The 17121-nt window shown below is 38.5% G+C and overlaps 1 pseudogene; it reads right to left on the bottom strand.

Moving 5' to 3' along the window:
* Positions 1 to 3018: 3018 nt before the first annotated feature.
* The window catches only part of LOC117025547 (tissue alpha-L-fucosidase-like), an 86984-nt pseudogene continuing 72881 nt past the window's right edge, over positions 3019 to 17121 (bottom strand).

The raw sequence follows: 17121 nt of genomic DNA, 5'->3' as shown, positions 1-17121 counted from the left end.
CAGAGTCTCCCTTTCTCCCCAGACTCCTGTGCCTTTTAAAGCTCTTCTGCAACTCAAGATGAAGTCTGTATCAAACCAATGGGACTAGCCTTGCAGTGTTAATAAGATTTTAGTCCCCCAGTTGTGAGTGGGATCTGGGAAATATTTACTTTCTGATTTTCTCAATGTGGTTAGAGGGAGCAGAAGTTTAGGTGGCTCAGTTTGCAAGGAAATACAACTTCCTTGTGTTCAAATCCAATCTCTGCCATTTACTAACTTCTGCAAGATACTTAATTTCTCTGAGTTTCAGTTTTCTCCTCTGCAAAATGGGCCTGATGTAACTTGTGTGGATTAAATGTAAAGCACTTGTTTCCATGTAATCATACAAGACAATCCTTTTACTTACTGCTTTTGGATTTTGAGTTGTAAATTAGAGCGTTATCCCCAGGCCAAGTTATAGAGTAATTCACCCATATTTTTTCTCTAATACTTTATATGCCCTCTTTTACGTGCAAATTTCCCATCCATTTAAAATTTGTCCTGGTATATGATAAAAGGAATGACTTCAATTTTATCTTTTTGCATGTGGTTATCCAGTTATCCTAACACCACTTATTAAAAAGTCCATCTTTTCCTCACTAATTAGGGATGCCACTTTACCATACACTACATTTTTACGTGCAATTAGGTCTATTTCTGAGTTTTCTACTTTTCCATTTTTTTGGTCATACATTAATGCAAAACTGTTAATTATAGAGGTTTATGATGTGCTTTAATATTATATACCATTTCTCTTCTTTTTGAAGGGTTTCCTGACTATTCTTATATGCTTATTCTTCCATACTATATAGTCAATTTATCCAGCTCTATGAAAAAACTTGATGGCATTTTTACGGCAATTGCGTTAAATGTTTAAATAAACACAAAAAGAACTAAGATCTTTATGATGTTGAGTTTTTCTATTGACATAGTTTATCTTTCCAACTATTTAAGCCTAATTTTACATCATCATGAGTGTTTATAATTTTCTTCATATAGATTTTGAACATTTCTTGTTAACTTTATACAGAGGTATTTTATTTAGTTTTTAGCTATGAGACATGTGGTCTTTTCTTCCATTATATCTTCTAACTGGTTTCTGTTTGTATCTGCTGATTCATTTTTGGTGTATTGGGAGTGTCGTGGATGTAGTGTGGGATAAAGCAAAAAAATATATATACCAGGGATGTCAAAAAAAATGTATACAAGTGGACACTTTGGTCAGCATTGCTCAAGCAGTAGTTTACCATTATTAGAAGTGTCTGGACACTGATGGTAACCACTTTGAGCACCTCTTGTAATTGCAGAAGTCAAATGTGACTTGTATTCATCTTTTATTATCGGTATATATTGAGTAATACAATTTCAATACAGTTTTCCTTTCTTAAAATATGTGTACATTTTTGGGGGACATCGTCTGTATATTGGTATCATTGAGAACTGGGATTTTCAACTTAGGTGAGAGCAGACAAAACTGTAAGATCAATGCGATTAAGTAAAAATCCTGTAGTTCTGAAAATGAATCTGAGGTAGCAATACTAATTCATAGTGTGTTTTATGCTTAAAAGGTATACATTTTCTCATTCTGCCCACTAAAAAGGCTTTAAAAATGGCTAGGCGTGAGAACGCCTAGAACGCTGATTGTGTCTCTAAATACTATTTCCCACCAAAAATTCTACTCCTCTTGGAAAGATGGCTTATTCCAGGTCTGAGGCAAGAAATTTAGTAAATGAGTCTGGAATATCTTGTCATACCAGGTAGCAAGGAAGCTGTGAAAACTAGTAGGGTTCTGTCCAAAGACTTTGGGTACCAGTTTAAAGAGGATCCAACTGGCCAATGGGATAATTTGAGCATCAGTAGGACGATAAATGCAATGGATGGATTAAAACATATCAAGTATATTTGAATCCATAATTTCACTATGATAACAAAAACTAAACTCATTGATCTCCTTTAGAGAATGCCAGGGAACCAATTCATTGTATTAAAAAACTGGTCTCAGAGTAACCAAAGAGTCAAGGGGAAGTTTCTTTTCATAGAATTTTTCCAGCTAATAAATGAATAAGGATCAATAGAAGTAGGATATCATCATTTTGCAACCTCCTGATGAATTAATGGATCTAAGCAATGACCACCAATGACTACTCACACCACCACAGGGAGATAAACATTATGTACCTCTTACTAGAAGTGCAAACCACAATGTCTGAAATATTATTGAAAAATAATTGAACCTGAATCTTATCAAGCCTCTAGATCTAGCTACCAATTTATAGCTTACAGCGGCAGAGGAACACATTAAATAACATCACAGGGACACAATCAGCAAAATCCAAAGTGTTGGAAATCCCAGGACAAACAGCCAGTTTCTTCAATGATAACAAAAAAGGCAAGAAAAAAAAAAAGAGAAATATTAGGGAATCTATACATTTTTTGTAACATGGAAATATTTACTTGATCATACTTTAAAAGACAGGGTAGAATCACATCCATTTTCTAATAGTGTCACTGTACACAGACTGAATTTCAGAGTTGTTGGTTTGTTTTGGAAACTTCTGAAGAGTTGACCATTTAGCAACCTAGCATGCTTTTTCCTTCCCCTCCAGATTCTCCTGCACTTGTGGGGGTAGGAGGGCGGGGGTAGAGGTAGAGAGAGGGGAGAGGGTTGGTGACAACTGATGCTAAATAAATAGTATGTAGTGGAACTTGTCAAACTTTCTCCACCTTCTTCCATAAGAAACAGGGTGACTTGGCTTATTCCTTAGCTGTGGTCATCGATGAAGCAAGTAAGCTTATCAAACACAGAGACTGGAGGGATGTTTCCATGGTAGATCATTTCCAAAGGTAGAAATGGATGAACTCAGAGCTTAATTTCTCCGTCCCTTCTTTTGCTGACCAGAGAGAGGTATGCCAGCAACAGAGTTCAGATACTTGGTCCATTGAGAAATTGGCGTAATGCACTCAGTTCTCTTTGATTTAAATGTGTTGGAAAAGTCATCTCTAGGTGGAGGAAGAAGTTAGTTTATTCCAAAGATGGTACGATATGAGGAAAAGCAAAGCAGCAAACAGCAGGCGTGTCCCTTTCCTTTCGGACTCCCAATGATCATTCCGCTCCTTTACAGTCCAAGCAAACTGCCCTGAGAGAGCAGAGGCTGGTAACTGGGGCAGGGAAATGAGGCCTTTACCTGGATCTGTGGACCACTTCTGATCTTGGAATTCCAGCATGCAGGTCAGGTAGATATGGGGACTTGCAGTATTAAGAGTTCTGATTCTTTTGAGGTATACCGTACAGATACTATGTTCTTTTCCAACCACACCCTCTGTGGTTTGGATGCATAGATAACCTCCCCACTGATGCTCAGCCACTTCCCAACAGCAAGAAGGCATTCTTAGAAGATGGGGACAATCGGACTATCTTCAGTTGGTCCAAAGTTGAGAAGGGAGTTGCCTCCCAAACTTACCATCTGAACAAATGCCAAAATGAATTCAGAGTCACTTCAATGTCAGACATAACCACGTACCCAGGATAGCCCCGAGATGCCTTGTTGACGGTGGCCCCCAGTGGTGAGCATAGCAACCTCCCTGGCTTGAATTTATCCCGATGTTGTAGTATCCTCCATGGAAACAAGAGCATTTCTGACCCCATCTGTCATTTATTACCACCTCATCCTTGATAGGGCCAAGAAAGAAAATTTGTAGAGTTCCAATAAGTATTAGGACATCCCCAATCTTCATGAGTCCAAATCAGGTCAGGTTTGTACCTGTTAATAAGGTCGTACAACTCTGGCATTGTTTTCTCACTGACAAAATGTGTTTTGAAGCCATTTTTTTTTTGTTTTTTTATCAAGTAGGTGGAGTGGATGGAACCATTCTAAGAGTGCGTAATAAAGTCCACAGTGTATGTTCCTCTTCCAGACAGCTGTTCCCAACTCACCAACCAAATCACAACTAGGCCCCAGTTCCTCAGCGTTCCAGCTCCAAGACACTTGCTGCCAGGACTATATACTGGCCCCATGGCTGGCCCACTCGTCGGAGTGGGAGAGGTTGGCCGTGACCGATGCCAGGTAGGTAGCTGACATGCTCAAAGCCCTGGTTCCTGGGGCAGACGCTTCCCCTTCCAGTGCCACCAGACACGCTTGCAAGCCCCAGCCCGGCACTGACCACACCCCAGTGCACTAACAACCTGAGCTTTGCCTGGTGGGAGACTCAGCAAATCCAGGGTGTAGCAGTGCCTTGGGTTCTCCTGGCACCTGCAGCTTGCCCGTGACACCTGTCAATTACAAGAGGCTTCTATTTCAATAGTCTTCACAAATGGACCTTGTTTGGAACCTAACTCAAGCAAAGCAAGCATTTTGTTATGTTTTGTTTTGTTTTAGGAAAAACAGGACCACTGTGGTGTTCATGAAAGTAGATGAGATCTGCTGTAGAAATCAGAAAGAAGTGAGAGTGTTGGAGTGAGAAGCTGGGGATGGAGAAAGTGCAGGCTACGTGGGATGGGTGTGGGACCCTCCCCACCTTTGTGATGCTCATCACAACCTCATGTATCTATTGCCTTGAATGTGCCACTCGGGGAAATATTTTGGTTTGAATAGAATCTCAGAGTAGGGATCTAGAAAAAGATTAGCTATATTAAACCTTGCTCTCCAATTCAGCTAGAGATAAAACAAGAGAGAAAGGAGACATATCTCCAAATTCAATTCTCCTATCTTCAGTTATGTTTTATGGAGAACTTATGTCATTCACAAAAGAGATGTAGTTTCCCCAGGGGAGACAGCAGGTGTACATTTTCTCTCAAGGTTATTTAATTGCTGTCAGGAAGACATATGATTAACAAAACCAAATGCTGGAAATATGAAGTATAGACAATTTTAAAGTTGTTTATATAGTTGATTACAGTATATCATCCGATGTGTTTATTTGCCATAAGCCTGTCTATCACAAACTGTTCCCCCACCTGTGCAGCTGCACTAAACAGCCTACTGCTTAGCTGCGTATAAATTCCCACCTGAGGGAATGGCCAGCACCCAGCACAAAATACCATCCCCTGCTGGCCTCTCAGTTGCCCCCTATGCACCAGCTTCACACCAGTGGTTCGACCACCTTAAGCTGAGGCCTGAGGCCTCCTGGCCTGTAGAGTCCCCTGCTTTGATGAGAGAGCCCTTTAAGCTCTTTGGAAGGAAAAACAATATGGAAATGAAATGAGAGTATGTTGGAGTTCCTCACTGTACTTTATAACATTGCTACTCAAAGTGAGGCCCACTATCAGTGATCTGCTGGTTGTTGTTCAGAGATGAGACAAGTACAGAATGGAAAGGGAACATTTAGAACTGTCGAGAGCCATTTGGTTGCATAAGTATATGTCTGTTGAATGTAATTTACAAAACGGGACTTAAATTTTGTGTGTATTGCTTTTTATTCTGTTTTAAGTTACTTTCACTGCACTTTACAAAGTATCAGGCTGTGGCAGACTGGAAATAAGAACAAATCCTTCACCACACATAGTTTGAAAAGCACTCCCAGGGGGCTTCACCGCAATACTCCGACAGTTTCCAAAGGGCACCCAATGGCAAAAATGTGGACCGACAAAGATGATCCTCCCAAAAGGTCATAGGGTCACTCATAGGTGACAAACAATGTGTTAAGTCTATGCCAGGGGTTGATAGCTCTAACAAAACCATTCCAGCTGATCCCTGGTCACAGCATAACCCTTCGGCTTTTCAATAGTAGTAGGAGAAGCAGCTGCTAAGACTTACATAGGATTTACTATGATGAAGATACTGTCCTAAATGCTTTACATATACAACACAACAAATAGTTCCTCTGTCTTTGGAGTGCTATATATCCACACCTATACATGTACACAGGGAAGTATAGCATCAGGTCTGCTTACAGTGATTCCTAGTATAGCCATGAAAATTTGCTAACAACTGACCCCTTATGTGGGTATTTCGAGACATCGTGCCAAATATACTAGAGACAATAATTGAAGAATAGAAATGTAATAGCGGACATAAGCATTTTGTGTTCAGAGATTGGTCATAGAGCCTAGCTGGAAAAAATTTTAGTACAGAAACAGCATTCAGTTTTGGAAAATGTGGGGATAAGCTGAATGATGTTTTCGTGTTCTGTTGTTGCGTTTGGAGATTTTCATAAAACAAAGATAAAAAAAAAAATAAGCAGCAAAGACAACCACAAAACTTGCATCACAGCATACAGACATTATCCAAAACCAAGTTTTTCATCTACTAGCTTTCTCCCCCTAAATAGACTGTAAGACTGGGGAACACTTTCAGACATTTCTGTACTCCTTGCCCCAACATTGGGGTTTAATAAATGTTCGGATTTCATGAGTTTTTATTTAACAACAGTCTATTTGCCCTATTCCTCTAAGAATCCTTCTTAGATTCTGTGCAAGGGCAGCTGCTTTCTCCCCACCCTCATGATTTCTACAATAACCAGAGCTAACCCACTGCTGTTGGCAGCCAGGTTCTTACTCTGTTTGGCTTTGTAGTGGTCAAAAAAGTTAATCACACACAGATTTTTAGTCTATCATTGTAGGGAGGGATTAAGAAGTTCACCCCAAGGGAAATATAAATAGGGGGGAAATCAGCTCCTCTCTTATCTTTCTGTGGCCTTTGTCCCGCCTCAGGTTCTGGGGACAAGCTAGAGCTCAGTTCTGTGGGGGTAGTAGATGGTTCCAAACCCACATGAGCAGTCAGTCCCCAGCTGATTAGAACCTCTTCTTCTCACCAATTTGAAACCTAGTGACAAAATGTTAATGCTATAGCCCAATCAATTAATATTCATTGGAAGTCCATAACATTCCATAACCATGATTCCTACCCCTAGTTGACCATGAATCTCAAGAAAGTCTTCTCCATATTAGTTCCATGTGCTCGAGGAAGGCATAATTGTAGACCTCTTCCTGAAGATGGAGAACCAGAGAAGGAGAGGAGGCCAAAGCAACTCAGCCAATTACACAAGGTAAGTTAGTGAAAAGACAAGAGGACACCTGTTCATTAGTAGGGCTGTTTCCAGCAGAGAAAGTCCCAACTTCTTTGTTTGTGTCATTTCTTAGGTCTCTATAATAATGAGAAGCAGAGTAGTTCCTTATAAAGTGACTCCAAAAAATTATCATTTTATCTTCCCAATAAGGTGATGAGATAGATATTAATATCTCCATTTTACAGATAAGGAAGCCAAGACTCAGGAAGAGTAAATAAGTCCTTGCCCGCCTGTTCATACATGTTGGAGTGGAGCCAGGACCTTAACTGAAAGCCTCTGCCTTCGAGCCCAGTCGTCTCTTTCCATCATAGCTGCCTTTACGGTCTTATCCTGAATTTTTTTCTTTTCGATGTTTCACAGGCATCTCAAATTTAATACATCTAACACTGAATTTCTAATTGTTCCTCCAAATCTTTTCTTTCTCTCATCTTCTGTATGAGAAGTGTGGGAGTCAACTTTAACATCTTGTTCTCTCTGACTTTCCCAAATTGCCATCACCAAATCATGGCAATTTTACCTCCAAAACACCCTCTTGTTACTTTTAGCTCCACTGATTGGTTCAAACACTCCAGACATTTATTTGTTAAATGCACATTGAAGTATCCACTTACGAAGGATACCAAGAGGACACTTAAGTATCCACTTAAGAAGGATACCAAGAGGACAGAGTAGCTGGGGGATGAGTTAGATTTCCTTTTAAAAATAAGATTTTGAGATGTTTCTTCAAAGGAAAATAAGGAGAAATTAAGCTTGTGTGTGACCTTATTTGCTTGGATATATTAGGTAATATTAGTTGTAGTCATAGTAATATCTTAAATTTGCATTTTAACTTCTCTGAGGGCAACTGGAATCCTTTCTTTAAAAACGCAGAATTTAAATTAAATGCATTGTGTCTTAATAACAAAAGAAATTAATGCTTTAGATAGAGTGTCTAGTTTTCCTCTCACAATCAAACTCTTAAAAGATAGGTAAGCAAATTATAATTTTACAGGTTGAAAACTGAGGTGCAGAGAAGCAAAGCAACTTGTCCAGGGTCACACAGCTGAGACTAGAATCCAGAAAACCCATGCCCACATAATCAGAAGGTGTTTTTGTTTTCTTTTCTAGTAGGCTCTTCTATATTCTCTGATGCATTCTGTCCTCATATTTTAATGCTAAGACAACCCAATAAAAAGCAATCTAGGAAATTCACTGATTTACAAGAAGCCCATGGCACATACACTATGGCCCAGAGACCGTCGTTCTTCTTCTGTTGTTATTCTAGAGATAGTGCTTGAGCACCAGAAAATCAAAAGTGAAGACCTTAATAAGAATTTTCTTAAAGGACAAGAGCATTAAAAATAACTATAGCTATAATAATTTGTTAAAGAATATACAATATAAAAAGAAGCAAACTGTGACATCAAAAACATAAACAAGGAGAGTAAAAGGGTTGAGCTTTTGTATGTAATTGAAGTTAAGTTGTTATCAGCATTGACTGCTATATCTATAAGATACTTTATATAACGTTCATGGTAAACACAAAGTGGAAACATACAGTAGACACTCAAAACATAAAGAGAAGGGAATCAAAGCATATCACTACGAAAAATCATCAGTTCACAACGGAGGGCAGTAAGAGGGGAAGAAAAAAACAAGGGGACTACAAAACAGACAAAAAACAATAAGGTAGCATTAGTAACTCCTTACCTGTCAATAATTACTCTAATGTAATTGAATTAAGTTTTCCAATCAACAGGCATAGAGTAGCTGGATAGATTTAAAAAACAAGATCCAACTTTATGCTGCCTGCAAGAGACAATGTTCATATTACCCAAAGCCATCTATAGAGTCAATGAAATCTCTATCAAAATTCCATTGGCATTTTTCAAGAACATTTTTAAAATTCTAATATTCATGTGCAACCACAAAAGATCCTGAATAGCCAAAGCAATGTTTAAAAAGATCAAAGCTGGAGGTGTCACACTTCCTGATTTCAAACTATAGTACAAAGCTATAGTGATCAAAACAGTATGGTCCTGGCATAAAAACAGACACGGAGACCAACGGAATAGAAGAGAAGCCCAGAAATAAACCCTTGCATATACGATCAACTAATATTTTACAAGAAGTCAAGAACACTCAATGGGGAAAAGATAGTCTCTTGAATAAATAGTGTTAGGAAAACTGGATAACCACATGCAAAAGAATGAAACTGGACCCTATCTTATACCATACACAAATATTAACTCAGAATGGATTAAATACTTAAATATAAGATGTGAAATAATAAAATTTCTAGAAGAAAGCATGGAAAAAAATCTCCTTGGTATTGGTCTTGGCAATAATCTTTTGACTATGACACCAAAAAAATACAAGAAACAAATGAAAACATCGATAAGCAAAACTACATCAAACTAAAAAGCTTCTGCACAGCAAAAGAAATAATAAACACTAGGAAAAGGCAACCTATGAAATGGGAGAGAATATTTGCAAATCATATACATATTTGACAAGGAGTTAGGATCCAAAATACCTAAAGAACTCATACAATTCAATAGCAAAAAACAGAGGCGCTGAATAGACATTTTTCTAAAGAAGACATACAAATGGACAGCAGGTACATGAAAAGATGTCCAACATCACTAGTTATGAGTAAAATATAAATCAAAACCACAATAAAATATTTCACACCTGTCAAGATGGCTATTAACAAAAAGACAAGAGGTAAGTGTTTGCATGAATGTGGAAAAAAAGGGAACCTTTGTGCATTGGTAGGAATGCAAATGGGTGCAGCCACTATGGAAAACAGTATAGAGATTTCTCAAACATTTTAAAATATTAATAGAACTATCACATGATCCAACATTCCCACTTCTGGGTATATATCTGAAGGAAATGAAACAGGATCTCAAAGAGATACCTGCACTCCCATGTTTACTGTAGCATTATTCACAATAGTCAAGACATGGAAACAACCTAAATGTTTATCAAAAGATGAATGAATAAAGATGTGCTGTATATACACAATGGAATATTGTTCACCCATGAGAAAGAAGGGAATCCTGCCGTTTGCAACAACATGGATGGACATTGAGGGCATTGTGCTAAGTGAGATAAGTCAGGCAGAAAAAGTCAAATGCTGTATGGTACCACTTATATGTAGAGTCTAAAAAAAAGTTAAATTCATAGAAACTAATAGAATGGTGGTTACCAGGGGTTTGGGGGTGGGGGAAATGGAGAGATGACGGGCAAAGAGTACAAACTTTCAGTTATGAGTAAATTTGGGGATCTAATATTCAGCATGGTGATTATAGTTAACAAAACTATATTATATACTTAAAAGTTGCTATAGAAAGTAGATCTTAAATGTCCTCACCACAAAAAAGAAATGGCAGTTATGTAAAGTGACTGACGTGTTAGCTAACACTGTAGTGGTAAGTGTATCAAATCAACATGTACGTCTTAAACTTACACAATGTTATATGTCAATTATACCTCAATAAAGCTGGGAAAAAATATTTTTCTTTACGGTAAAATGACAATCCTTCAAGGGAAAAACCCCACAATGGCACATTTCTATAATATTCTCTTGCACGCTGGTTCTTTTTGCACTGGATACAAATGCTTCATTAAGTGACTTGATATTGCTGACCTCCTTTTTAAACTACCTACCTATTTGTTTTCTCTTATGGTCCTTCTTGGAATCAGAAACCATATATGCTAAAGAAATTCAAGAAGCAATCTAAAGGAATTTTTTAATTTACTGTTTTATATAGATCAAATTTGGTCACTACAAAATACAATATTTAGTGTTAATTCTCTGTAGCCTAAGTGAAATATTTCTTTTCACTCCAAGTCCACGTTGTTGAAAAATTTACCCATGAACTACCCCAAAACTAGGTCTTAATGCTAAAGTACACTCCTAGAAGTACAAAGATACTGAGTTTAAAAAAAAATCTGTCAATGATGTAGATAAAAATGAATGTTAGAGCAATTCCTGGGCAGCAGAGAAAGACTCCAATGTTTACATAATCCCAATGTGCATATGTGGTTTCTTCTACATTTTCCTGCTAAAACTCATCTGGCTTTGCTCAAGACCTCAAATGCAGTGAATTCTGGGCAGCACCTAATATTTATTCATAGCATTGTCAAGAGCATCTTTGCAGTTCTTGCCAAGGTCTGTCGTTGAATATGTTTATCCAGCTGCATGGCAAAAACATAATACGCAGTCATCATTTTACTCAGTCACCTACTCAATATTTTCTTCTATGATTAAATTAACTCATAAATATTACACTTTTAATGCCAGAAAGCCATGGTTCATCCAGGCAGTTGAATACTTGTTTGTCCATTTTCTAATGTTGCTGGGCATGCAGTCATTTCATTATAGAGTTTGAAATAATGAAAATCATTGCATTTACTTAACATGCACAATAAACTTCCATGAGGTCCACTATTTTGAAGTGCAAAGCCTTAGAAGAAATTTTGGAAGAAGCACTGAAGGGGCTGGGTTGGAAATGGTTTTAGTGTACATAGGCAAATCTGCTCGGATGGCCCACTGCAAAAGGAAGAAATGACGGCTTTATTTGCAGCTGGCACAGGTTCTTGCTCAGCTGAGGAAAGTTTCAAATAAACACACGTATCTTGGCCTTGTTTGTGTTCGATTCATTACCAGACGGTACTCGTGAACTGTGTAGGCTATTGCCATGTGCCATGGCATTTCGGAGACTTCTTCCTTTAAACATCCACATCCGGTATGTGTTGTTTTTTGTTGTTTTTTTTAAAGCAACCGGCAGATGCCTTACACACTCATTTCCATAGGAAAAGGACTGCAGCTTAAGGGCAAGAATCAGCCTTTGCCCTCCAATGCTCTTCCCGGTGACAGCAACACAACGTGCATCTACTCCTATGTAGATACCTGGCCCTGGAGGCAGGAGCCACGTACCACAGGACCCTTCTTGAATCACCTTCTGAATGAATCATCTTCTGAATGAAATACAGAGAGAGGGTGCCAAAGACATGTGAACACATTTTAAGAAAGGAAAAAACTGTATTAAAATTGTAATACTCAACATATACCGATAACAAGAGATGAATACAAGTCACGTTTGATTTCTGCAATTACAAGAGGTGCTCAACGTGGTTACCATCTGCGTAACTTTAATACAGATTTTTCCTTCTTAACATGTGTATACATTTTTTTGGCACCCTCTGTATTTAGAGCTGGCACGGCAGGACAGTTAGCTTTTCTAGAATTGTATCCAAATATGCACGATCATTCTGGGAATAGCCTTGGTTAGCAATTGCTCATAATGTCAACGCTTTTGGAAACTTTTTACAGTCGTTTTATTGTTTTTATTTCAAAAATAAAACTTAAAGGAGCTTGAAAAGTAGGTTTTTAGATGATCACACAATGGCCTGAGTTCCATGGTTTCAGTTCTGCGCATTTTACTTTCTGTGCACCCACTGAAATTAACCAAAATTAATCCATATTTGAACAAAGACTGTGGATAGAAATGAGCCCTAACTTCCTAGACTACTGGGTGCAATGCACGAGCTGAAGCGTTTGGAAAGCATTGGCCCTGGGAGAAGAAGTTATAGCATACAACATATGGGCTTTAAAATCTGGAACTATCCAAGACAGAACAAGAAAGCTATTTTCACTTTACTTGTCCCTTTTTTTTCCTCCCTCCCAAAGATGAATGATTTCCAATCACATTTTATTTTCATCTTTAGAGCTGGTTCCCGAAAAAGCAAGGTCAGATTAAAACTGCTGGTGAGTTTGCAGCCCTGTCCAATGATTACCTAATGCATTTGTGTCATCTGCTTTCCTTGCTGTGTAAAAACACACTAAGGAAATGTGTAAGTCCACTGAATTGTTCCCAACTCTTTTATTCACCTTTCAGTATGCTAGTTCCTTCCCTTGGCATTGATATCATTATGCATTTGTCAAAGATAGACTGTCACTTTAGGACCTCTATTATGTGCAAGAATTGGCAGCAAATTTTGCCACTGGGATTTGCTTATATCCTCTGTATGTTATTGTACTTCTTTGGCATTCAGTAAATTCCATACACCCACTTCTTTGATGTTCATTCCAGCCCCTAAATGTGGAAACAATGACTGAAATTTTGGATCAAAGCATCTGTATATGGCAGGCAACACAGCTCTCTGATAATTCACTAGAACAGAGAGCCCTCCCCTCCCCATTCCCCCCTAAAATCTAGACCAATAGTCCTCCTACGCTCTGGCTTCCCCAACGCACGGGAGGAAGTTAAAGAAAACAACTCCAAGGTTTTAGGAAAAAGAAAGAGACTAAACTAGACAGCTACATTGAAACTCATGGTCATTTCTAACTACAGAGAAAGCTAATGACTTCTCCAATTGGTTCTCTCATTTCTTTTTACCGGGTGTTGCTCTACTCTAGCACTTCTACTGAGCCAGGCTTTTTTCAGGTTGGAAAAGTCTCCAGATCTAATTTCTGTATAATGTTAGCTGCACAAGATGGCTCAGATTTTCTAAGATGAATTTTTAAAAGAAGACTTAGAGGGTCCTTGAATTAAGGCATTATAAAAGTAATTGAAAAACAAAAACGAAAAACCCAGAACTATCAAAATTTCAACGAATTACTTTTGCAAACTAGAATTAGCTGTCTGGAACACATTTTCAGTGTTTGCTTTTGCTTTACTCCTGGGATGCCAGTGCAAATAATTACTTCATTCAATTTATTTCACAGGTCAACTTTGACTCATAAAAGCATTAAAGCAGGTAACCCCCTAGGGATGTTGGAAAGACAGATGAGCCAGTAGATATGAAAACTGTTGTAAGCTCTTTGAGGGAGAAAAAGGCACTTTATAAATCCAGGGTATTTTATGGTTATGTTTTCACTTCACTCCATTTGGTATCCAGAATGTGCTAGTTATAATTAATACACAATGTTGGGAACTATTAAAAAAGTACCATACGTCGTTTAAATATAGTGAAGATAATTGTGTTTTGGGAACCTCATCCTGTGTAAATTAGAAGAATTCCCAGTAGAATGTCATAATTGAGAAGTGAGCTGACTGCACTGAATGGAGAAGAGAGTCATCTTAGCATGATAGCGTGTGTTCAATCAAAAGGTAGAGAGTACCAAGGAGGTAACATGACAGCCCTTAAAATACCAGTTTCAGATTGCCCAAGTGGAAAGTTTTTACTGCCAGACATATGCAACAGTGACATCCAGCGGCCATAGAGATAATTACAAGTGTGTCTCAAAATATAAAATAAGTTTTATGTTGTGATTAAATATTCTGTATTGTTAAATGTTATCTACCTTTTTTATCTGGCCACAATATAAGTCAATAATTCAGGCTGGATGCTAAGTAAAGCAAAGGCACTCTGTTTATTGACTAACTACATTTCAAAGTCATTATTATTTTGTTGTGTTTTTTAATTTTACTAAAATGATAGTGGATCTACTCTCCAAGGCCCTCCCTGACCCTTCTACGCACACTTAGATATTTTTGCAAGCGCAAATGGGACTGCATGCATACGTCATACACAGCAAAAATGGAAGCTGTTTTTGATTCCACTGTTAAATACTCCAGGAAAGTCATCTGCGACCCTGAACATTTTCATTGGTGTAGAATTGCTCTAAGAAGTTCATTAAGATTTTTTTCCAAGTCATTGAAGAAGAGAAAGAGGGAAGAAAGAGAAAAAAAATGAAATGAAAATTAAGGAGAGGAGGACAGAAAGAAAAAAATGAAGGATAAAAAAACGGAGGAAGAACGGGGGAGGAAGGCAGGAGAGAGAACAAAGAACAGGACTTCTCATTGATCTTTAATAACTTCTCATTAATATGATAATATATCTAAAGAGGGAATTCAAAGAGATATTCGTCTCCAAGTTTTTTGTTGTTGTTAGAAATTGCACTCCTTCCACTGCCAGGCGATTAACTGATAAAAAGTAATAATAATTTTCATTAAAAACAACTCCAAGATCATCTATTACTGCTTTGAAGTACCTCGAACAGTGTCACTTGTAAGAAGATGCTTAAAAAGTGTCCCTCTCTCCCATGTTGGGGCAGAATTCTGGAGGGAAGTCTGTTAGGGCACCTGGGCCTGTACGGTATTTGTGTCCATGCCAATGCTGAGCACACCAGGTCCCTGCTCACCAATTTTCCAGGGGCAGCCCTTCAGAGAAACCATCACCTTATGGCCAGCTACTTCTCCATCTCAGGCTCCCTCACGTTGGGAGGTTTTCCCTTCAACTATCTGCTTCTTGAAAGTTCTCAGGATGGGAAGAATTTAAACATGCCTCTTTCACTTCCTTCTTGTTAGAAGAGGGGGGCAAATTAAACAGACAAAACATCTACCTAACTCTAATAAGAAAGTACTAAAATCAAGACATAACTTCATCAAAATCCAAATGCCCTTTAGCTATAATATCCCCTCTTTTGTGACCAAATGATGGAGGAGAAAGAAAATTACAGAAACCGTGTTGGATTGAAGGAGGGCGTGCGTGTGAGACCTGCGATTTCCATTAAGCGAAGAACATGAGGACAAAGGGATGGGGATGGTCTGCAAGGAGAGTCTGGGAAATTCTTCCCATGTGTCAGTGAGCGTTAGAGGAGATACGCACTGAAACAGAGCAGGTAAAGCTGCAGCCTCTAGCCAGGTTTGTTGGCTTTTACAAGGCCTTTGAACTGCAAGCTGGATTATCCAGATACCACAGCAAAAGAATGCTGCGTTCCTATCTCTGCTTTCATAGTATCCTCACTTGGAGATTCTCTGGCTTCTTGCTTCTCTTAGTAATAGTCACAGCAGGGCTTTGTGGGGAATAGATGGGGAATGGGCATGCCCAAGTCTCACCTCTCCTCAGAGTTCTGCAGGAGTCTGGCTGGGCTAGCTCTTATCTTGTGCACCCAGAAACCCTGATTCGATGATTTCTGCAGTCAAGCCCTGGGGGCCCTCAAGAGTAAAAGTGGAACTTTCCCTTGACATGCTGGGGCCTCTGGAACCAAGATCTCCATTACCAGCTCCTGCCAGTCCGAGGAGCAAGAGGCTGGTCGGAGGAATCAGTTTCCTTCTTTTCTCCCTAAAGAAAAAACCTGTCTTGTGAAGCTTTTTTCAGTGTTTCAGGGCAATAAAAAAAAAAAAAAGAAGAAGAAGAAAAAGAAAATGAAGCAGTTGCATGATATGCATATCCTCTCCAGGCTTACAGGTTCAGGTATAGTTTCAGTGTAGTATAGAATCTAATAATCGATTTAATTTGTTCAGAGTGATGTCATAAATACACAGGTGGCATTTGGATGGAATCATAAGTCATAAACCTGTCTGCTCCTATCTGGGTTCAGAATACGGAAGAACCTGTTTTACAGACATTCTAGAATTTTTACATGGTCAATTGGCTGGTTTTGTATTCTGGAACACATCAGAGCATCTGCAGGAAAAATAAATAAATTCTATAAAATGGTGGCAAGATTTCTGATTTACTGATAGTGCTGGTTTGAATTTTCACAAAAATATTTAGCTATAGGACAATGTATTAGGCATATTCTTAAAGGTAAATAACTGCAGCCAATAAAAGTTCGGCCTATAAAGGGTCCTATCTTCTACTAGTTTTCCACACCGAGAATTACTACCGGTATAATCATGGCTCCCTGCACACTAATATTTCCTCTGATACAGTATGATCAATGTTGTGGAAAAACATTTATTATATTTCTTCTAGCTACTTAAAGGCATTACTGAATTATGGGCATCGCAAAACGAATCCACTGTGCATTTTTTCTTTATGTGACGTTTTTACAATCTTCATTTTCTGCTTTGCAGCCACTGAGCTATAGAGATCCACACTTTGTCCCTCTTACAACTGCCAGTGGGGCCACCCTCTCCTTTCTGCTTTATGACATCTGAAATGCACTTCATATGATAACATTCCTTGTCATTTTGTGCCGGACTCTTATTTGAAAGGAAGAAGTTACGAAAGAAATTAAACCATCGATGTTGGTAATAACACTAATCTCCTTAGTTAACAAAGGTTATGAAGTTTAGACTGAGAAAAGGACACGGGCAGGAGATGGTATTTTACGGAATCATTCCGGAAGAGCTGATGGACTCTGAACGGGTGTGG

This window comes from Rhinolophus ferrumequinum, chromosome 8, assembly GCF_004115265.2.
Source record: "Rhinolophus ferrumequinum isolate MPI-CBG mRhiFer1 chromosome 8, mRhiFer1_v1.p, whole genome shotgun sequence".
NCBI classification, from domain to species: domain Eukaryota; kingdom Metazoa; phylum Chordata; class Mammalia; order Chiroptera; family Rhinolophidae; genus Rhinolophus; species Rhinolophus ferrumequinum.
This window is presented reverse-complemented; position numbering and strand designations above follow the sequence as displayed.